Source organism: Microcebus murinus, chromosome 6 (genome assembly GCF_040939455.1).
Source record: "Microcebus murinus isolate Inina chromosome 6, M.murinus_Inina_mat1.0, whole genome shotgun sequence".
In the NCBI taxonomy this organism is placed as follows: Eukaryota; Metazoa; Chordata; class Mammalia; order Primates; family Cheirogaleidae; genus Microcebus; species Microcebus murinus.
In genome coordinates this window covers 5,430,259-5,450,713 of record NC_134109.1, presented here as the reverse complement: position 1 = coordinate 5,450,713, position 20,455 = coordinate 5,430,259, and the positions used below count along the sequence as shown (strand labels likewise).

The 20,455-nt window shown below is 54.4% G+C and overlaps 1 long non-coding RNA gene across 1 annotated transcript; it reads left to right on the top strand.

Moving 5' to 3' along the window:
• The first annotated feature begins 14,709 nt into the window (after positions 1 to 14,709).
• On the top strand, positions 14,710 to 18,912 carry LOC105861058 (uncharacterized). Its single transcript, XR_012919669.1, has 4 exons — positions 14,710 to 14,808; positions 17,306 to 17,387; positions 17,635 to 18,036; positions 18,283 to 18,912. It is a non-coding gene; the product is annotated as an uncharacterized LOC105861058 (long non-coding RNA).
• Positions 18,913 to 20,455: the final 1,543 nt, after the last annotated feature.

Below are 20,455 nucleotides of genomic sequence, written 5' to 3'. Positions count from 1 at the left end.
CGGCGATTTGCTGGTTGCCTGCGGTTTGCCTATAGTGTTGGCGATTTGCCGGCTGCCCGCGGTTCACCCACTGTGCCGGCGATTTGCCGGCTGCCCGAGGTTTGCCAGCTATTGGCGATTCTCCCGGCGATTCTTCCGTCGCCGAAGATTTGCTGTTGCCAGCGGTTCAGTGATGCACTCTTAACTTCCTGCTGTTAATCCCTCCTGACCCCGTAGGCTTCCCAGACCTTCTGTGCCTGGAGGAGGCAGTTCTTTGCACCACAGTTCAGTGATTCACCATTATTCATCTTGGTTTGCGACTTCACGCGGCTCTGAGACTCTCAGATCTGCAGGATACCAAGGGACCTGCGTGAAATAACGCCTGCCCCAGTTCTTGGGCAACTTTGTGCACCGTCGTGAATATTTACTAAAATTCTTCAGTAGAAATTGCTCTAGACTTTTATTCTGACTTAGGGAAACTGTTCGGGGGGTCCCAAAGACTCAATTGTCCTGAGAACTCCCCTGTGACCCCAATTCCTCTCCTGGATGGTTTTTGTGGTCCTGGCCTGCTCTTTAAGAGGTATAAGCTTGGTGTTCTATAACACCGGGAACAGGAGACCTATTTCCTAGCATTGTTGTATTGAATAAATGAAATGACTATCATGGTATAATTCCAGAAAACACTATGGATTGTATGAGCATTTTGATACCAATTCTCCTTAGGAAACACAAAATCCCTGATCCAGAGGCTGGGGTGTAGGTAGCTAGTCTTGGGTAGCTACCTTGGGTGTAGGTGGTCACAATGGCTTCCCCTCAGGTTTGGAGAGGACAGGGAAGTCACAGTGACTTTGTCCATATTGCTCCTAAATATCTTGTGTCCGCTCAGGCCCTCCCATGTGGGGGTGATGGAGGATAAAAAGAGTAGCAACTGAGCCTCCCCAAGATGAACTTCATAAATTTTATTCTTAGAGTTGTTCCTTACAGCCCATCTAGGGATACCCTGTTTCTTTAAGAAGAGCAAGACAGGCTAACGTTAAAAAGATGAACTCAAAAAAAAAAAAAAAAAAAAAAAGAAAGAAAAGAAAGAAAAAGAAAAGATCAACCTGCCTCCCATCTCCTGCGGGGTTGAGGCTGCCCCCCACCTGGCCCTGCTTGTTTTCCAAATGCCTCTCTCCCACAGAGGACAGAGCTACTGGCGGCTGGCCCGATCTGCCCTGAGAATGGAACCTACCACAATCTTCTCTTTTAGGTCTGGGGTCTGAGTTATAGAATTTGGAGAGCTCTGAGGAGGTTTGGCACCTGGGGCTGCATCCCAAGACTAGCTACCTATCCCTTGTGCCCAAGTACCAGGTGGGCTGCTAGGCAGATTTGGGAATCAGAGCAATATTCACACCCCAGGGTCTAATTAGGAATTGCTAAGAGTTTATGGATCTGTAGGAAGTAACTTCACTTGCTGAGCTGGGGTTCGCCGGTGGCCCGCGGTTCTCTGTACCCGTAATGCCGGGGTACAGTGATTGGCCGCAGCGGATCTGCCCCGTCGGCTTCCCAGCCCTGCTCTGCCTAGATGTAGTTGTCTGCACCACAGTTCACAGCGATTCTCCACAATTCGCCATGGTTTGTGATTTCATGGGTCTCCACGATTTTCAGACCGCAGGTTATCGACGGTCCTCGGGCAGCTTCCTGCTGGTCTATGTGGTGCGAGGCTGCCGCCAAATTGCTCCAGGCCCGTGTCCCGCACCTCCCCCATCTGAAACTCTACATTCAAGAGGAACTGAATTTTGATGCTAAATCAACCCTCCCCCAGGGCTCTTGGTTACCGCGAATTGCTAGAAACTCAGCCCAGGAAATCCCTACTTGAGGCTGATGGTGGGGGATGGTGGAGTCTGAAGTAGGAAGGGCGGCAGCCTCTCCTCCCGTTCCCAGGCTGACCAGCTCCAAGCTGTCTGAGAGGACGTGGTGGGGTGCCGGGGCCCTATCAGTGATCCAGGCCACGCTGGGCATGGTACTTCTGTAGGCACAACTCTGAGCTGTCATGTGCCGCAGCCCTGGCTTCATCCTCATCCTCATCCCAACTCACATAAGCATGCTCACGCTTGTGTGCACACACACGCACACATGCACACGCAGCTCCATCACCCTGAGATGGTACTGGATTTTTTTCCTAGATCCAAAGGGGCAGGCGCTCTGGCCGGAAGTGGCTCACGCCCGTAATCCTAGCACTCTGGGAGGCTGAGGCGGGCAGATCGCTCAAGGTCAGGAGTTCCAAACCAGTCTGAGCAAGAGCGAGACCCTGTCTCTATCAAAAACAGAAAGAAATTAATCGACCAACTAAAAATATATATAGAAAAAATTAACTGGACATGGTGGCGCATGCCTGTAGTCCCAGCTACTCGGGAGGCTGAGGCAGGAGGATCGCTTGAGCCCAGGAGTTGGAGGTTGCTGTGAGCTAGGCTGACACCATGGCACTCACTCTAGCCTGGGCAACAAAGTGAGACTCTGTTTCAAAAAAAAAAAAAAACCACAAAAAACAAAGAGGCAGGTGCTCAAGCCCTGTGCTATTCTGAGGGGTAGAAGGAGCTATGCTCATTCCTCAAGCCGAGCAGTCCTGGATCTTACTGTTCCAGAAAGGAGAGCAGCATGGCTGTCCAGAGACAGAGAGGCTGGAAGACTTAAGTTCACTGGCAGAGGACCCTTGGCTCTGCAGCCCCTGAAGTGCCTGCCCCACCCGGATAAGGTTTTCGGGACAGTGGGTCTCTTCTGGGGAGGAGTCATGGCGGACGTCCTGTCCTCTGCTCCTGACGCCCCCACCTTCCCTGGGGCTCTTCATCATCTCGTTTGTGACGAAAATGGCTAATCCTGTCCTACGCTTGAAATAAGAAAAAGAAGTGTCTGAATGGTTGGCCCTGAGACACGTTTTTTCGTTTGACCTGTCACCAGAGATAGCAGGAGAGGTCCTACTCTGTAGGGCCCACTGTGGGGGTTGGGGGAGCTGGGGGGTGTCCTCCTTGTCCCCTCAATGTCTCCCTCTCCAGTCAGTGACTTCCCTCAGGCCAGTAAGGAGAAAGACCGAGGTGACTACAGATTGGCACTCATTTCAGCGCTTGCGTGCAGGGCTGGGCAATTGGGGCAAATCCCTGGGTGTCTCTGATCCACAAGCACGGCATCTGTGAAAGTGGAGAATGCAAGCTCTGTTACAGAGCAGGATCCGGAGGGTAAAGACGAGGACACAACACCATAGCACAATCCCCCAGTCACGATACATTTCAAGAGGAGTCCTGAACTGATTCCACGACCCCTCGGGTGCCCTGCTCTCAGCTGGGAAGGTGTCTACCTCTCCCAGTCCAGGAGGCTCTGCTGAACCCGCACAGCTCCCAGGATTCTCTGGGCTTCCTTGCCCAGCCTGGGGTGCGGGTGGCACCTGCCTAGTCAAGGAAGCCAATGGAAGCAAACTCCCCCAAGGACAGTGGTCTTTGTTCCCAGAGCTGCTCCCAGCTGGAGTTGATCTGTTCCTTTAAGAAGGAGAAGGCTTCCCCAGCACTGGAGTTTTCAGGCCCCCCATCTGGTTGTGCAAGTTTGCAAAACACTCCGTCTGTGGTGGGGGAGGGGTGAGGCTGAAGGCCTGCCCATCCCCCTCCTCTTGTGCAGCCCTGAGGACCGAGGAATGGTCTTTAGAGTTTCTGAGTCTTTGAGGAGGCTTGGCGCCTGCAGAATCCAGCCCTAGACTGCCCAAAGCCTCTTGAGCTCTTCTTGCTGGCCACCCTCATCCTTTGTGCAAATGGAAAGGGATTGGGGATGCACAAATGACTGCTGCTCGGTGGCTTTGCAAATAGGGTTGTTGGAATGTTTTCGCTCCATATCAGCAATTTCAAACCAGTTATGGGGCTTACGAGAAGCAAGGTTCCTTGGCTAACGCCATAGCTTGCCAGCTTGCTGGGCTGTGGCATAGCAAGGTTGGTTGTCGCTGTCCACATTCCCGTGGTCCCATGGTTGGTGGTGCACAGACGCCCTGCAGCCGCTGTGTCCGCCATTGCAGCGGTTCCTGAGGATCTGGGCCTTGGACCCATGCCCCTCCTGGTCACTTGCTGAAGAGCTGGAGTGGAAACTGCTACGGGCCAAACTCCCAAGTGAGGAAAACAGAGGCCCAAAGACCCAGTTCCTCTGTGGGGAGTCAACTGGAACTGTGATTTCGGCGTGATGGGCACCACTAAGCAGCCAGGGTACCACTGTGTCCTTTTTCTGGGCCACGTGTGGGAGGGGCTCGTGGGCCTTCTCACATATGGAGGGGAAGATGACTTCCAGATTGGGAGGCTGTGTACAGATGACACCCCGGTTTCCTTTGAGGCTCTCTGTTACCAGCGTGGCCAAGAGCTCAGTTCAACATCCCGACCCTGCATGTGTCCCTGTCCTTGCAGTGGGCTAGACGCCTGGAGGATTGTGAAACCATGCCAACAGGGAGAAGCCTCTGGGGCCGGAATGCTTTCTCACCAACCCTATCTGTGCCTCGGTTTCCTTATCTGTAAGGCATGCAGAATTAACTACACAGCTCTTGGGGAAGATTAAATGAGCCCTTAATAGGCATACAAAGCTCTTTGAACCCTGCCTGGCCCGCAGCAGCTTGTGTACACTAAGTGTCCTGTTTAGTTTGCAGACTGACAAAGCCTGACCAGATGCCCTTGCGGCTCTGTGTCTTCCTGGACTGCGCAATCATTTCTGCAGGGGTCGTTTCTCAAGAGCAAATGGCTGCGGCTCATGTGGGTTTAAATATTTGGTCTCTGTTGCCAGCGGGCCCTCCCCAGAAGTTGCACCCGTGTAGGCTGCAGATGGTAGAAAGCTGATAAGAGAAGCTACATGTGGTAGGGTGGGATGGTCTTTTAACAGCATCTCAAAAGACAAAGTAACAAAAATCCTACAGGAATATTTTGACAATCAAACCAAGCTGTTACCCTTTTCGCTTTCTGCAGATGCAGAAAAGTGAGTGGCGGTGACCCCTGGGACGAGGAGGCTCACTAGCCACGCCCCTGGCTGTAGGATGAGGGTGAGAGGCCCTGAGTTTGGAATTTGGCTGAGCTGGGGCCTTCCAGCAAAGACAGCCTTAGAACACGGTCTGCTGTGCTGGGGCACAGGAAACTTGGAGTCAGGCCAGGGGAATGAGGAGTTTTCATGTAATGTATGTAGAGGAAACACGTGTTCAAGTAGGAAAGGCTTGATCTAAGGGAACTTCCGTGCTCTGCTTAGCAGAGACTTCCACTTGGGGGCTGCTGGGTGGCTCGAAGACCCCTGCCCCAGCCCACCAGGAATACAGCCTGTGGGGGTGAGGCCTTCTTGACTTGACCCAAGGGGCTCCTAGAACAGACACTGGAGTCGTTCAAATCCCCTTTCTGCCTCCCATCACCTTCCATGGGGGTTTGAGACAGACACTTCCAGCACATGGAATCCTGGTAATGACTTCTGCCAAGCTCTGTGCCTTCGGATAAGCCGGGAGGCCTGTAGACTGTCCCCCCAGAAGTAGCACCAAGAGGGTGTTGGAGTGGCCTTGCCAGCGCCAGTGAGTGTGGCCTCCCTCGGGCCCTCGCCCCTCCCTCCTCTTCCTCTCTCTACCTCCTGCTCCATCCCATCTGGCTTCCTTCCCAGCCTGCTGGGAGAGGGCACGTACCCAAGGCCCCCTGGCCACTTCCTGACATCCCTAGTGGGGATTCTCAGCCTAGGACCACTCAGGTTTCTCCAAGTCAGGGCCCTGACTTGGGCTGCGGACACTAGCCGTGCGTCCGGGCGTGGGTCTGCGCCGGCTGCTCAGGGTGTGTGAGGGCCCCGTGCGAAACCCCAAAGCAGGAGGCTGGGACATACACTGAAGCCTTTCAGGGCCAGCTGAGGCCGGGCAGCCAGACAGTTTTGCTTGGATCTCTGGGGCGGCCACGTGGCCATGCGTTCCGTGCTCGGAGAGGACTGTGCCCAGAGCCAGCCAGAAAGTGACTTACAGCTGAAAACAGGATTTGAATGACTTCTGCTCTGGGGAGGCCCCTCAGGATAAACAGTGAGCATTTCTGGGAAATGTACACAAGGCCAGACTGTCGGGAAAGGACATGGGCCCAGGTTCCGATACTCCCACCTGGGCGAGAGGTGCCAGCTCTTCGTGGCATTCCGGCCCCCTCTGGGCTCTCCCCCTGGGTTAAATGACAGTTTCCTACGTCTTGATTCCTCCTCCCAGGGAGGCGGAGTCACTCTGGGTGCCCGGGCTGAGCAGGGCCCACCTGAGACCCCCGAGGAGGCATCCAGAGCAGAGCTGCGCACAGTAGGGGCGCGCCCGGCTCTCGCTCTAGCTCCTCTGAGCTCCCGGAGGCAGGATTGGAGCCTGTAGTTGTTGTTCTCTCCCTAGTACCTCAGACATTGCCAGTCCCAGATACCCAGTGTTTCTCTTTTTGTTCTTTTTTAAAAAAGATTTTATTTTTAAGTATAATATTATGGATGCGTCATAGTTGTACATATTTGTGGGGTACGTATGATGCCTTGATACAAGCACACAATGTGTAATGATCGAATTAGGGTAATTGGGGTATCCATGACACCAAGCATTTATCATTTCTTTGTGTTAGGCACATTCTAATTCCAGTCTCTTAGTTATTTTAAGTTATACAACAAATTATTGTTAACTATGGTTGCCCTATTGTGCTATTGAACACGAGATCTTATTCTAGGTCTCATTGTTTCTGACTATATTTTTGTACCCATGGACTGTCTCCCCTCTCTGTGCCCCCACTGCCCTTCCTAGTCTCTGATAACCACCATTCTCCATTAAGTGTTTCTTGAACTGAACCAATGAATACATGCATGATTACAACAATCTGAAATTTGCCTTTTAGGGTTAATAGAGCTCAGGCTAAAGACGCAAAAGCTCAGCTGGTGTATTTTGAGCTCTGTGTGTGCCTGGCCTAGCCCCCCGGCCCACAAGCCACCTGCTTGGTGATTGGCTCAGAGAACCTCCACCTCCCCAGCCATGGACATTGACCCTCAGAGCTCCTATTCAGTCGGTTAATGCAGGAAGCTTTGGAAAAAAAAAAAAAAATCTAGTCTGTTTTATTCTGTGTTCAGAGCAAACCTGTGGCATGAATATTGATTTTCATATTTTTGCAGAAAGGAAGCCGAGTCTTGGCAGGGTGATGTGGGCAGGACCCTCTTCAAAAGGCCTGGGTGCCGGAGGCCACTTTCCTTCGCCCCCCACAGCTCACAAAGGCAAAGGCTTCTTTAGGTTGGGAGCTGGTGGGAGAAAGGCAGCCCTTTGAAAGTCTGCTTTTGTTTGCTTTTCTTTATCATCAAATGCGGGAGGGCAGCTCCGTTTACCTAGAGGCAGGCGTCTTTAAGCTCATCCTTTCCGCAAACACCTAAAGGGTATGTTGAACATTGGAGCCCAAGTCTTGCACGGCACATGGCGTTTGCACAGCGTAAACCTGGTGCCTTGGTAGACGGGGGTGGGGTGAGGGGGTGGGGGGGGTGGGCTCAGTCTCTGGGTGTGACACTGAGACCTTAGGTGACCTGCGGTGTTCTGCAATGACCCTCGGGCATGCCCAGTGACCTGGGGTGGTGAAGTTATCCTAAATGAGAGGAAATGAAGCTTTGGGTGGGCTGAGGCTGCAAGGTGAGTCTGATGACGGCTCTAGAAAGTGCAAGCATCAGGGCCTGGTGTGGAGGGTGCCTTGGCTATCCCTGGACTCTCCGCCCCATCCCTGCCCAGGAAGGACCTGTTGTGGACGACACAGAGGCTCACGGCTCCTGTCTGCCAGGCCTGGGGCTATTCCTCCAACCGGGAGTTTGTGGGAAAGATTCTGTGCCCTGTGTTCTTGAGGAAAGGGTGGCATTGTGTCATCTGCCCTCTCCAGGGGCAGTGAGGGCTATCTGCGTGAGGCAAGGACATATCACTCCAGTTATTGAGCACCTACTGGATACCCAAGCACTGCTCTGAGGTCTTCCCACACATTGCCTCAATTAACTTTCTCAAGGACCCTGGGGGGAGGTACTATTATTATCAGGGAGGTAAAGGGACCCACCCAAAGGCTACTGCTGGGAAGTGGTGCTGTCAGAATTCAGACCAGGCCAGCTGACTTCAGAGCCCGCTCGCTCGTGTTCTCACCCCCCTGCCTCACTGACTCCTGGCCAAATGTTCGAGGGCAAAGCCAGGTTGCAGAGAGCTTGTGTCCTACCAGGTACAGGAGAACTGCAGGGAAGAAGAGGACAAGACAGGCCAAGTGTTCTGGGAATATTTTTATATGTGAGATCTGTTTTCCCACTGAGCTTGCAAACTACATCTCAGATCCCGGGTGCTGGGGCAGGTGTGTGTATTGGGCTAGGTAGCCACCTTAGGGTGGCCAGCTTGGGCCACAGAGAGCCCGTGGGGCTCAGCCAGAGGCCCTGAGTGGGGAGGCCTGTTTCTTTTTCCTGCCTGACTGATGTGGGGACTGGCCCAAGCCCCACAGTTCAGGGAGACAGTGCTCAAGTTTGTCCCACTGACATGAAGATGTCGGGGCACATTGCTCATTGACCTACCTGTTACATTGGATTAACTTTTTAAACATTACAAAATAAAATTATTCTTATAAAATAAATGCAAACTACATTGAAAACAAAGTCTCTTCACCCACCTCCATGCCCACGGCTGGGGCTGTGTCGTGAGTACAGCACACACGTCTCTCCCACTGAGTGTCCTCCACTGAAGGAGGTAGTTCATCCCCACTGTGCGGACCATGGAAATGTGGTTCAGAGAGGTTGAACAACTGGCCCATGGCCACAGGGTAGCAGGGGGACTAGCTCCTGCAGTCTGATCTCAGGGCCCTAACCCGCAACCACCAGGCAAGAGTGCTGGTCCACCCACCAGCGGGGAAGGACAGCCAGCCATCAGTACTTGCGTCATTGTGTCTACTGGCTCACCATCCCCTGGAACCAGGTGCGCAACGCACACCTCGTGGCCGACTCTAGGCAGCCTGGGCCACCACACAGAGTGGCACCTGCCCTGCTGCATGGGCCCTGCCCTCTGTGGGTTTCTCATCTCCTTTGAGTGCCAGGACGGGACTCATCATCCTCACTGGGACTGCCCACTCTTCCCCAAGCCCTCATTCCTTCCCATGTGCCCTTCAGCTTCTGAGCAGTTCCCTGAAACAGGCAGCAGGTGAGTGTAGGTCCCTCTGGCTTCTTGGTGGAAGTGAGTGGAGCCTGCTACCTTTGCTGGTTCCCTCCTCTAGGCACCGACTGGGACCTGGACATCAGCAAATTTCAGGTCAGGAGGGAGGAGCCCTGCCCACAGCCCCTTGGTGCACACCGCTGTGATCACAGAGCGGCCCCAAGGCACCCTCGACCATCTGCTAGGGAGCCGGTGGCTTCTGGGTTGGCTTTGAGAAACAGATATGCCCACGCTTGGCTCGCAGAGGCTGCTTGTGGGCTCTGGGCTGATCCAGTCCCTGAACACTTAAACCCAAAGTAGGCCCAGAACCAGCCTCCTTCTCTCTGGCACGAAGATGTTCTTAGTCCTTGCTGAAATGTAGCACAAATGTCTTCTCCAGGGGCCTCTCGGGTGGGGTGGTAGTTTTTCAACTGTAAGCAATCTTTCTTTTTTTTTTAAGAAAGCAAACTTTCCAGTCCTGTTCTACCTGGAATACATTTTCTCCTCTGGGGCCCCTCCCCAGGCCTCTGCACTCTCTGTCAACACAGCAAAAGCCACCCCCTCCCTAGCCGCGGGCAGTTGAATGAAGCAGTTCTTTGCTCCACTGAAGGAAATATTTCCATGGAGTTAGGCCAAGAAAACCCCTTGCTTGAATCCGGGGCTGGATCACGCCCAGAGCCGGGGGCCCGGTGGGGGTGGGGTGGGTGGGGCGATGTGGCACCCTTTTCCTAGTGTCAAGATGTGACTTCTCAAATCCAACCCATGGCAGTGGCCTGCTTCCTTAAGACCCCATTTTTTGGCCTACCTTGTAAATGCATTTCTCTAGATCCTTCCTACAGGGATAAAACCATTAAAGTTCACTCTTCACCAGCTTGGAATTCGTTCACCTCTGAGGCAGGTTCAAGAGAGCCCTTCCAAAAGCTGGACACGGCTGCGTGGCTGCTCCTGGCAACCCCCTGCCCACCCTACACCTACGCCCACGCACGAACACCTATGTCTAGGAACGGCGCCTTATGCTGTGCAGGAGATGAATCCAGTCTCTGAATTTTTATTTACTTAAGAGAAAAATATTTTACAGTTGAGGTCATTAAGGAAGAGGCTAAAATGGTCAACCTTCTTGGACTGCAGCAGCATTTAAAACATATTTGTTTTTAGAGAGTGTCTCTCGCTATGTTACGTGGCTGGCCTTGCATTTCTGGGCTTGAGCCACCCTCCTGCCTCATCCTCCTGAGTGGCTGAGACTATGAGCATGTCACCATGCTTGTCTTGGGACTGCTGCATTTTTAAAGAAATGCACATTATAACAGTAATCCGTGCCAATAGACAAATTCATAAAAGTAGAAAGAGGAAAAATCACCCGGAATCTATTCACCTAGTACAACTAATGGTCTCATTTTGGGGTATTACCTTCCAGCTCTCTTTCATTGGCCCTAGTTAAGAAAGTAGCCTGAAGAGCAATGCTCACCCTCTCTCCCACGTGCCACACACCCCCTTCCCTGGGGTCAGATGAGGAAAAGGACAACAGTTTATTGTTGACCATTTACTCTTGGGTTGCAACTGCACAGCGCTGCTGGCTGAAAGTTTAGCTAACTCAAACACATATGTGCACTGTCCTGAAGTCCAGCGGTCTACCGGGAAGGCACTTTATCCTTGGCCTTCTGCGAGAGGTGCTGAACTCTGTCTTTTAGTATCTACAATTTGGCAAATTCCCCTACGCAAGTGTTGGGGCTGCACCCAGAACTGTGGTTTCAGAGGGAGCAGAGCACTCCAGACACTGGAGAGCTGAGGTTGGTTGCTTTCTAGAAGAGCCACTGTCAGTTTCTAGACCCCAGAAGGAAGATAGGACTGGTGTTGGTTTGATCATTTCCTGCAAATCCTTGACTACTTGGTGCCCAGTCTGGCATCTCATGGGTGACAAAGAGGTTGTACCTGACCAGTGACAGGCTTTCCCTTGTGCCACCAAAAAAAAAAAAAAAAACCTGTCTTATGGAACCTCCATGTCCTCTGCTGCTTTTCTGACTTTGGCTGAGATCTATGGTGGAATGGGAGGGGGGTTCAGGAAATGTGATTTGAGGGGATTTGAATCGCCAGAGGCTGGTGCTGGAATTAGAGGTTAGGACTGCAAGTGTGCTCTTGGAGTAGTTGAGGCAGCATCAGCCATCACTGCAGCCACCCATGTGGGGTGCAGAAGAGGGCCCCAAAGATCTCTGGTGAACACTAACATTTTAGGGGGAACTGGAAAACTGGGAAGACCTGTCTCAAGGGGCAGGCTCCCAAGGTGTGCTGTTCTTTAAAAGCCCTCAGTATGGTTTTCCAGAAGAGAGTGCATTTCCCCCTGCCTGGGAGATGGGTACAGGAAGACTTTGTCTTCATTTCCTGGCTGAATCTTAGGGCGTTTGTACCCTTGCCATAAGTATGTACATGTGGAGAGGAGCCTGCTCACACGGCTTTTGAGGGTTCCCAAGTATGAATCGAAAAAAGAAGAAAAATGTGTGCTTTGAATTAGATCTATGTGAAGAGAGAGAGAGAGAGAGAGAGAGAGAGAGAGAGAGAGAGAGAGAGAGAGAGAGAGAGAGAGAGAAGAAAAAGAAAAAGAAAAAGAAAAAGAAGCAAGCTAGGCCATGTGCCTGGGACGGACCCTGGCTGGCCTCCAGGGTTAGAGGAGAGTTGGGTTTCAGCATGTATGGAGAGAAAGGGCTTCGTTTCGCGAACCTGGATTTCCTTGTCTGTTTTCCCCTGTAGATATGAATCTGAGCCCTCACATGTCCTTTTTGATCAAGGAAAGCATGTACAGCATTGCTCAGATTGAGAAACAGTTCCTATCCAAATATTACCATAGGTTTGGCTCCTTCAAGAATTTCTTCCATTGCTTTGGACCAATAAATATTTAAAAAGTTAGTTCTGAGCTCCAGAAAAGCCAATGAAAACATTTAAGCATATGGATTTTTTTTTATTGTGGTTAAACCATGCTCAGTGGAGATTAGTTTACAGTGGTCTTTTCTTTCTCCTTTTGCCTTTTTTCCCACCATCTCTTTCTCTCTCTCTCTCTCTCTCTCTCTCTCTCTTTCTCTTTTCTTCTAGGAAGCAGAAGGATAAACATGTTGCCATGGAGTTCTGTTTAAAATAAAATACAATGGAAAGAAAAGCAGCATGATGAAGTAACCACATGGACTGCAGGATACACCTGATACTAATTACTGTCATGCAGAATGTTCTGGAAGACATTTGACTCGCCTGATGTATACATTCAAATCAAGCAAAGCAGGACTGGAAGGCTCCTTGGGGACCATCTTGTCCAACTCTTTCCTTTTTCCAGATGAGGAAATAGGGGCCCAGAGAGGGGAAGGGGCTGGACCTCAGCCTCCCAGCTAGCAGGGAGCAGAGCAGGGATTCAAACCCGTGGTGCTTTTGCAGGAAACTTAATTTCCAGGGTCCTTTACCTTGGCCTGTCAGCAAGGCCCTGAAATAGACGAGTGAGCTTTTACCGTGAACCTCAAAGGAGCAGGCTTAGGAGCCAGGGCGCCCAGAAGAGGGAAGAGAGGCTGGCTTTGCCCTGGGAGGCCCGGCTTTCCTCATGGGTGGACATTGGGTGTCTGGAGGTTTCTCCATCTGCGCCTCCAGGGGCACCCCAACTGAGGCCTGGGGCTCGCACCGGAGCATCCGCTCATGTCTTTTGGGGGCTGCAGGGTCGACGCGGGGAGCCACTGTCTCTGAGACAGGCGCCAGGGCCCCCCAGCGCGTAGCTACCGATTCTCCCCGGTGGCCGCCTCCGTTCCCACGCGCGCGGAGGGTGAGCGAGAGCCCCGTGACAATGCTCGCCCCTCGCCTCTGCCCCGAGAGGCTAGCAACCGGGCCTGCCGGCGCCTGATTGGCCGCGGGGCCCTGACGACAGGGGCTCCTGGCTGCTGATTGGCCCCGGCCGGCTCCGGCTGTTTCCTAGCTATTAATACCGTGGCTAATAAATGTTCTCCTGTTGACGCGGGCGCTCGGAGCCATGATTTTCTGAAGCGTTCCTGACGCCTGAGGCTGGTGCGGGCCTCTCTGCGTCGCCAGCCCCGCGTTGGGGCCCTAGTCTCCTGGGCTCCTGGCGGGCTCCACAGGCTGTAAGCGGGGTGTTTTCTTTCTCGCTCGCATTATCGGGCACATGTAGGCAGCTGCCCACGATGCCCCCCAAGCCCCAAACCTTCTGGTCCCCAACAGTGCACCTGTCGTGCAGAAACGAGCCCCCCGCACCCCCGCCCAGGGCCCCGCGCCTCCGGAGACCCGGCGGTGGGTGTCCACGAGCCTGGTCCGCAGAGCGGGGCTGGGCAGCAGCCCTCCTCCTCCGCAGCCCGGGGGCTCCCGCCCGCGCGAGTCCCTCGCGGGGTCTGGGGCACCGGGCGGGGGGCGCTCGGAGCTGCCTGAGCCCCCCAGGTGCGGGGCAGCTGCTCTGACGGAAGCCCTCTGCAGGGCTGCTTCTGCCGTCTTGGTGGGCTCAGGCTCAGCCTCACCCCGCACCTCGTCCTGTGCCCCCACGGCCCCCGCCTCGCCCGAACGTAGGGCCTTGGTCCCTTCGGCAGCGTTTGACCTTTGAGAGGACATCTGACTGGCGGCCCGGCCCGCCCGGCCACTCAGTCCCGGGCAGCGCAGCCTAAGGCGCCACCTGTTAGGAATTAACTCTCGTGTGCCAACTCCGAGTACGAGGCCCGGCTCTGCTCCGCCGTAACATGTGTCGCTGCCTGTTTCCTGGGCTGGCGTGTGCGTGTGCGTGTGTGTGTGTGTGTGGCGCTCCCAAACCGCATTTGCGGGAACTCACCCCCGTTTTGTGGGGTACCCCAGGCACCTCCACATGGGACCCAGTCCTCCTGTGGAAAGTACTTTCCCTACAGGGACACAGGTCCTGTCCAGATTGCTGTGACGCCCCTGGTTACAGGGGTACCCCTTGTGAAGGCGAGGACTCGGACCCCTGCAAGAGAGGAGCCGTTGCGGGGTTTGGGGTACATGAATTGTAAGCGTCAGAGCCAGGGACGCAGAACCCGGCTTTTCTGACTCAGAGATGCTGTGCTGTGTCACCGTTGCCAATCGGAAACGGGCGGGTGGGCTAGAGTGGGGGTGACAGCCCCCGCTGACCCTTGGGAACCAGTTATCTCCCCTGGGGTGTTTATTTTCCCGAACAATAAGATAAAACGTCATTTTCTCTCCCCAAGCCCGCATCCTCGGATGGATGATCCGAAATCACCAGGTGTGTGACCCGCATCCCTGCCGCCCCTCCTTCGCCCTCCGCCCACCTAAGGACAAGCATCCTTGGGGTGATTCCCCCCAAAACCGTGCGCACAGCTGGCTCTGCCCGGGAGCAGGGCTCCTGCGGCGAAAGGCGCCCGCGACCACAGGGTGTTGGTCATGGCGGCCAGGGGCACTGCGGCAGAATTTTTTCCTCTCTTCTTTGCTGCAGTCTGGGTGCGGCTAGAGCAATTTGTCATAGAATCTGGGGGGCTCATTTTTCCGGCCAATCGCTTTTAGAGAAATGAGCGCATTGCAGCAGAATGCGCTGACGTCAGAGACCACCCCTTCTGCGCCTGCATATAAACCCCACCCCGCCGGGCCCTGGCGCAGACGGCGGAGAGAGGCGGCGAGCGCGCCTGGGCTCGCTGGCCCGGCCAGCGCCGCGCCACAACCGGGGCGCCCACGCGAGGACCGCGCGCCTGGTGAGTGGGTGGCCATCCTTGCGGCAAAGGATGCGCAAAAGGAAGATGACATCCCCTCTGGGCTGGGCGCTGTCCTCCTGGACGCGCCGAGAGGCCGATGCGGTGGACCTTCTCCCGAAGGCGGCCACTTCGCCTGGTCCCCGCACATCGGCGACGACACTGTCAGGAAGGGACATCTGCAGGCACATTTTCCTGGGGCGGGGGGCGATCAGGGCCCCGTTCTTGCCCAGTCCTTGAGCATAGGATGCGCGGTAGGGCCTCGAATGCGGAGGACTAGGAGGCCGAGACAACCCCTGTTGGGTTCCGGCGTGACGCAGTCGCGGGGTCCAAACCCCAGCGTTTGTGCGTTCGAACCCTTAGAATCCCGTTAATAGTGGGAGACATGGCGGCGGCGCGCTCTGCGTGCCCCAGGAATTGGGGGGAGGCACCCCAAGAGCAGGGTCTTAGGGTCCGTTTCCCCCTTAGGTCTATAGCCAGGTGCTAGTGGGCGGGAGGAGCGGAGGCCCCTCTCTTCTAGGGGTTCCGCACCCTAAAACGTGGGTTTGGTGCAGAACGGATTCCAGTCAAAATTTGGGGATTACAATTTCTATCCGAGGTCACCTGGTCGCCCCCGGCTGACCACGCACCCCAGGGTGGAGGGAGGTGTGCCCAAGCGCAAACCTCCCCGAGGGGCGCAGGACCAGGTCCTGCGAAGCTCGGGGAGAGGACCTGGGGGCCGGGCAGAAGAGGTGCGGGGGCTGGTGGGGTGGAGAGAAGCCTGCGTCCTTGGGTCTGGAAAGAGGGGGGGCGAGAAATGCAGAAAAGGGGGTGTGTTGAGGGGGCCCAGGCGCTGGGCGCTGGGAATTGGGGGCCGGGGGTCTTTTCACTGTTGCGTAGTAGTCGTTGGAAGAGTCTGACATGTTGCGGGCTTTGGATTTTTGGCAAAGTCGCCTCTGGCTATTTCCTTTGTCCCTGTCAAGCCCCCCCAGGCCACCCCCTCCCCAGCCCGAGCTGGCGGGCTTGCGGTGGGGGGGCGCAGGCGGGCTGCTACGTGGCAGGTTTCTGGAAGGTTCCTGTGCTGGCCGCGAGAGGGCGCTGGCGGCACTGCGGAATTTTGGGGGGCGGGGTGGGGAGGGGAGGTGGCCTTTGTTCTCCTGTTGGAGGGGGTCGAGTGAGGAGTTTTCTGGAAGATTCTGGATTCGTTTACCTAGGGGAGGTGTGTTGAGATCCTGGGGTTCGCTGAGGAGCGGCCTCAGGGTCCGCACTGGCTACGCGACATAGGGTGTCGTGGGGGAGCGTGGCGCAGATGAGTTTATTTTTGGGGGTCTTTGATTTGGGGGTCTCGGGTAGGTCGGCTCATTGCGGCAGGAGGAGGGGGCTATAGAGAGGTTAATTGGGCGCCACCAGTGCGGGACCTGGAGACTGTTGCTATGGTGACGGAGGGAGGCGAGATTTTGGGGGGATGGCACGTCGGTGCCTGGGGGCGAAGGAGCGGGTCGGGCGACCCCCATTTGTAGTATTTTCTGGCGATGTCGTATCTTGTATCGGGGGTCCTGAGACCACAAAAATAGGCGAAAACGATGTATTGACGACGGGTCTTTACAATTTTGATTGATGTCTGTTTGATTGGATTTGCCGAGGTCGGAGCCGGTGGTGCGTTTTCACGCGTCGGCGGTGGCGTGTGCACCGTGAGGACCCCATGGTGGGGGTCTCAGCTTCGTCATGGTGCTTGGTGCGGGCGGTCCTGCGGCTGGTGGCGCAGAAGCCCTTGGGGCCGTGCGAGGGGCTGCCTGGGGTCCGCAGGTGGACACTGGCGAGGCGTCTGGGGCGCGCGGCCGCCTGCGTGGCGGGCCGAGCCCCCGGCCCAGCCTGGGACCTGTTGGGCGCCCCCTGCCCATCCTGCGCCAGTCCTGCGCTTGGCAGCTGCGCACTTGGCGCGGGCGGGGGCGCCGCAGGTGGCTGCGCGCTGGCGTTCTGGGTGCGGGCCGCGCGCCCCCTAGCGGTCGCTGCCTGCAAATGACTTGCAGTCCGCTAAGCTGGGCTCCGGGTGGCGCATGCGCACACAGCTAACACTTGTGACCTGTCAATCAAGTCATCATTACCCCCTCCCATTCCTCTCCTCCCCCTCCCATTTCTCTTCTCCCTCGTCTCCCTCCCATTTCTCCCCTCCCTCCTCCTCCTTCCGTTTCTCCACTTCCCTCCTCCCCCTCCCATATCTCCTCTTCCCTCCTCCCCCTCCCTTCTCTTTCCCTCATCTTTGCTTTCCCCTCCCCTCCTCTCTCTCCTTCCCTCCTCCCTTCTCCCCCTCCTCCCTCCACACCCTTCCCTCTTCCCTCCTAACCCCTCCCTCCACACCCTTCCCTCTTCCCTCCTAACCCCTCCCTCCCTCCTCTTTCCTCCTCATTGCCAATCCTCCCTCCCTTTCCCTCTGACTGCCCCTCCCTCTCTCTGCTGTTCCTGTGCTGGCCGTTAGAGGTCTTCAAGCTGGTTTCTGATTTGGCCCCCTCCCATGCCATAGGGTCTCTCTTCAGGAATGACGTCATCTGGTCACCTCATCATCTTCGAAGACCACCCACTCTCGATGCCAAGCTGCTGCCAAGGTGCCTGCTGCTGATTTACGCATTGTGGTACATCCGCCCCTCCTTGTGGCATTTCATCTACAACGTGGTGGGTGGAATCCCCCAACCCTGCCACTGGCCTTGCACCACCCCCAGACCCATTTGCAATTAAAAGACAATTTAACATTTTAACTAATTAGCTTTAATTTTAATTAATTAGTTTAAATTGTAGTTAATGTGTACATACGTGGGCTTTTAAGTGGGCCCTCTAACCTTTGATCAATTGCAGAACTAGGAGCACAGATTCCTGGATTCCATCAGCATACAAAGCAGCCACCAGCAGACCCCCAGGACCAGGACAGCGGAGGATGAAGAGGACCAGAACTGACCAGCCTGCTGTCCCTCTTGGCTAAAGACTTAAACCAATGCCCTAGTGAGGGGGCATTGGTCGTTAACCCCTGACCTTTGCTATGCTTATGCCTTGACTCTCTACTTTCCTGTACCTGTCTGCTTTTGTTAACCTGCTAGCCAACTGGAGTGTTTCCCTCCCCAAGGGGGTGTCAGTCTTTCTCGACTGGCTCTTGTTGCCCTCACAACGTCCTGAATTGAAGGATCCTTTTGGAATTTTCTCAGGAGGGGGACCTGGGCCAAGGGCTTGACCCGCTTCTCCCTGGCAGTTCCAAGCCCCTGGGTGGGTGTCTGCAGTCAGCATGTTACTAAACCACCAAAGGCATGCTCCACCCCTTCTGAGATCTCCCTGTCCTTTTCTGGGGAGTGGGGACCACAGGAGCAACCTCCTAGGGTTGTTGTGAGAATTAAATGAGATCGAACAGCCTCAGGCAGGGCCTGGTCAGGAAATGTTTGTTGAAAGGTTGGCAGGTCAGTGATTCCCACCGCTCCCACCCCTCTCTCACGCGTCTTATTTATTTTCCAACAGCAGCACTCCAGACGGCCGTGTCCCCGGGGCTCCCCTTGCACCGTGGCCGTCGGGCTGACCTGAGTAAGAACACCAATGACGCATGTAGCCATTTCCAGAGCACTGGCTCTGTGATATGAATGTGTTATTGCTGTGTAGTATTTGTATGGAAGTGAGGCAGCCTCATTTCCACGTGAGGGTGACTTTGGCAATGATTTCCACAATTTAAAAAGGTGAGTGGGAAAGAGGGCCCGTGAGAAGTGAGTGCCCTGTCCCCTGGGGGTAGGACTTATTTACCTTTATGGTAAGGAAACTGCCGCTGGGGGGATGTGAGTGTTTTGTCACATTGCTGGAAAGAGAGGGGCCAGGGTTGAGCCCTGCACTCATTGTAGCTGCCCCTAACCCCCTGTCACCCCCGGCCCAGAGTTATACTAAGAACCCTTTTATTTTAAATCTAACATTTGACAGTGGGACAGTCTGTTTGAAATCTCAGCTGCCTCGGGTGGTCTTAGGGATCTGGGTGGCCCCAGTGCTGGTACCATGCGCTGGCTTCACCTCTTAATAATGGTGTGACCTTAAATAAGTTGCTTAACTTCTCCAAGTTTCAGTTCCTTTCATGGTCTAAATGGGGATTAAAAAAAAAAAAAACAACACCCACGTTTATCCACCCCACAGGGTGCTTTTGGAGACCAAAAGATGTAACTACTGTGAAAGTGCTCTTTAAATTGCTGTGGAAATTGCAAGATACTTAAATACCCGAGCTTGCCCCTCATTGTTCACATGTCCAGCTCTATTCTCCCCCAGTAATAGCAGTTAGCACCCAGTAGGTGCTATGTCCATGTGTGCTCAATAAATAAATTGAAGAAGAAATAAAAACCAATTAATTCAACAAACATTTTCTGGAGCACCAACAATGTGCCCAGTGCACCAGGCTAGGTATGTGATACAAAGATAATGAAAACAGTCTCTCGGAAGCTAATTGGGGTCCTCATTTGACCAGCACTTTCTTTCGTCCCCTTTCAAGCCAACCAGTTTTGTCCGGACAAGACAAAAACAACTGAGGCCTCTTTAGAGAAGCCCAGCTTGGTGTAGACAATAGCCTCCGGCATCTGAAAAGGGCTGATTGGATTATGTGGCAAATGGAGGTGCTAGGATGACTTGGAAGGTGACAAATGAAGTGGGCGGAGACCCGCTTTGAGTTAATCCAGGCTATTAGGAGGAGACCTTTTGTCTTCCAGAGACTGACAGGAGCTTTTACCACTGGTTTTTACATCCTTAATGTTAAGGACGGAATAATTTATGGCCAGTAAAAATCCAGGCCCCAGTGAGATTCCTGCTACCAGTGAGTAATGGTAGCGAGTGGTTAGGTCACCCTTTGCAGTTTGCAGAGCACTTGTTTGCAATCAGCCATTCATTTGATCCTCACAAATCCCTGTCCTGACTGCAGGGCCGGCCTGCCACCTCCCAGGGAAGCAGAGGTTGTCCAGCGGCTCTGCAGGTCGGGCCCACTGTCCCATGGCAGCCCATTGCATCTTAAGTTTTAGAAGAGGGCCTCTCTCGGTCCCCCGGCCTCCCTCTGTGTTTCTGACTTTGCTGTCTCCGCAGCCTGGAGACCCCAGGGTCCCCATGCCATCCTTTCTAGCCACCACAGTCTCTGTCTTTCCTTTCCAGCCCAGCTTCTTGACCGTCTTCTCTCCACTTGCTGTCTTCCTTCCTCACCTCCAATTTCCTCTTCAACCCACTGCCTCCTGACTCGCTCTGCTCCGTCGAAGGGCTCTCACTAAGGTAAAGACTTTTCTCTCGCTTAACTCTTGACATGTTTCCGGCTCACAGACACACGGACACACAGACACGTTTCCATGCCTTCTCTCTCATGGCCTTGTGGCTCCAGTTTGCTTCTGTTTGCACACACTCCCCCAGGCGTGACAGGGAAGGACACCTGCTGCTCACTCCTTCTCTCCCGGCACCCCCCAGGAACTGCCACCCAGGTCTTCCCACCTCTGGAACCTGCCTCCTGCCATCTTGCCACGCTGCCTTAAGCGCTCAGACTTAAGCGCTCAGATGTCGGTTGGCCTGGGTTAGAGTCCTGGTTAAGCTTCCAAGAACTTGGGGTAGGTCAGCTTTCCCAAGCCACCTTTATCTCAGTTGCAAATTATTGTTAATAATCTTTACTTGGCAGGTCAGGTGAGATCTC